This window comes from Mustelus asterias, chromosome 19 (genome assembly GCF_964213995.1).
Source record: "Mustelus asterias chromosome 19, sMusAst1.hap1.1, whole genome shotgun sequence".
Classification (NCBI taxonomy): Eukaryota; Metazoa; Chordata; class Chondrichthyes; order Carcharhiniformes; family Triakidae; genus Mustelus; species Mustelus asterias.
Window position 1 is genome coordinate 31,176,961 of NC_135819.1, and position 2,638 is coordinate 31,179,598.

At 45.6% G+C, this 2,638-nt stretch overlaps 1 non-coding gene across 1 annotated transcript; it reads right to left on the reverse strand.

Annotated features, from left to right (window-relative positions):
* Positions 1-728: 728 nt before the first annotated feature.
* Positions 729-799, reverse strand: trnag-gcc (transfer RNA glycine (anticodon GCC)). Its single transcript has one exon. It is a non-coding gene; the product is annotated as a tRNA-Gly (tRNA).
* Positions 800-2,638: the final 1,839 nt, after the last annotated feature.

Here is a 2,638-nt window from a genome sequence, read left to right on the forward strand (position 1 = left end):
CCTTCACGACACACGACAACGCAGAGTCGCTGAGCAGAAACTGATAGCCAAGTTCCGCACACATGAGGACGGCCTAAACCGGGATGTTGGATTTATGTCACATTATCAGTAACTCCCGCAGCTTTCCCCCTGGTCTTGCAGAATCTCACTAGCTGTTCTGTCTGGAGACAATACACATCTCTTTAACCTGTGTTGAATGCTCCCTCCACCCACATTGTCTGTACCTTTAAGACCTGGCTGGCTGTAGAGATTTGCATTCTAATCAGTATTCTGTAACTTGATTTCTGTGTCTGAATCATAGAATCATAGAAACCCTACAGTACAGAAAGAGGCCATTCGGCCCATCGAGTCTGCACCGACCACAATCCCACCCAGGCCCTACCCCCATATCCCTATATATTTACCCACTAATCCCTCTAACCCATGCATCTCAGAACACTAAGGGCAATTTTTAGCATGGCCAATCAACCTAACCCGCAAATCTTGGGACTGTGGGAGGAAACCAGAGTACCCGGAGGAACCCACGCAAACACGAGGAGAATGTGCAAACTCCACACAGACAGTGACCCGAGCCGGGAATCGAACCCAGGTCCCTGGAGCTGTGAAGCAGCAGTGCTAACCACTGTGCTACCGTGCCACCCTTAAATGTTGATCATTTGCAGCAGCAAATTCAATGCTGCTCACACACACAACAACAACAGCAACACAGAGAAATTAACTACTGCCCGTGCATTGGCCGGGAATCGAACCCGGGCCTCCCGCGTGGCAGGCGAGAATTCTACCACTGAACCACCAATGCTGCTCCAAGGTGCCCTGTTTGAGAGCAGATATCCACTCCATCTGACGAAGGAGCAGTGCTCCGAAAGCTTATGGTATTTGCTACCAAATAAACCTGTTGGACTTTAACCTGGTGTTGTGAGACTTCTTACTGTGCTTACCCCAGTCCACGCCGGCATCTCCACATCATGTCTATTAATAAAACCAGGGATTGTATATGCTTTTTAACAGTCTGATGAACATGTCCTACAACCTGTTCTGGTAATAATGAGATTGAAAGGAGATGTTTTTCCATGTGGGAGGGTTGTACTGAAGTGTAATCGAAGCTTGGCCTTATCCGAGTGTCACGTGTATAGCTGAAACGTGTTGTACCACTTGCGCTGTGAAACATGAGGACAGCCTGGCTCGTTACTGCCATCTAATGGTGGAAGCAGGAACCATAGCAAATGCTACATCACATACAATGTCATTCAGTACAATCTGCACCATTTATAAATGAGAAGATTTATCTCACTAGATTAGGAACCCAAAGGTCTGAAATAACGGTCTGGACAACACTAGTTCAATTCCCACCTAGGCAGTGAAGAGACACCAACTTCTGATTTTAAAAGCTGGAAGTAAAATGCTGGAGCCAGTGAAAGTGAGTGTGATGCTGTTGGATTGCAATTGTAAAAACACAAATTCCTAAATTGTTAAATTCCTAAATTCTTACTCATTGGAGTTTAGAAGGATGAGGGGGGATCTTATTGAAACTTACAGGATACTGCGAGGCCCGGATAGAGTGGACATGGAGAGGATGTTTCCACTAGTAGGAAAAACTAGAACCAGAGGGCACAACCTCAGGCTAAAGGGACGATCCTTTAAAACAGAGATGAGGAGGAATTTCTTCAGCCAGAGGGTGGTGAATCTGTGGAACTCTTTGCCGCAGAAGGCTGTGAAGGCCAGGCCATTGAGTGTCTTTAAGACAGAGATAAATAGGTTCTTGATTAATAAGGGGATCGGGGTTATGGGGAAAAGGCAGGAGAATGGGGATGAGAAAAATATCAGCCATGACTGAATGGCGGAGCAGGCTCGATGGGCCGAGTGGCCTAATTCTGCTCCTATGTCTTATGGTCTTGTGATTTTAAAGGGAAGCAAACCTTCTATCCTTCTCTGTTCTGGCCTCTAAATGACCCCAGTCACAAGCAAAATATAGTTAACTCTCAACTGTCCTCTGAAGTGACTGAACACGTCCCTCAGTTCAGGGTAACCACTAGTCTCAACAGTGGATGGCTTGCTAGGCCATTTCAGAGGAGCAGTTAAGGGTTATTGCTGTGACTCTGGAGTCACATGTAGGCCAGACCAGGTAAGGACAGCAGATTCCCTTCCCTAAAGGCATTAGTAAACCAGATGTGTTTTTACAACAATCGACAATCTATGCAAGATAGGGCAACACACTAATGGTTACTGATTGAGAGGGGGATCTTGGGGGACCTTATGGTCGATAAATCATTAAAAGATCCACAAACAGTATTTTGAGGTGATTTGGAAGGCAAATCAGATGCACCTCTAGGCGAATGTAGAACTAAGAACACTATCCAGAGGGTGTGTCAGTCTTTGGGTCTGCACTTTAGGTATTGCGCCTGGTTTTAGTGTGTACACCCTGAAGATATCGAGGTTCTGAAATGAGGTTACTAAAATGAAACCAGCCTACATGTTCTTGGTTCTCAGAATAGATTCCTGGAGTTTGGGCCTTTTTCATTAGTACATTGATGTGATATAAAGAAAAGTACAGCACAGGAACAGACCCTTTGGCCCACCGAGCCTGCGATTGAGGTTTGTGAAAAATATGATTGAGGTTTATGAAAGATTCTACCCACTT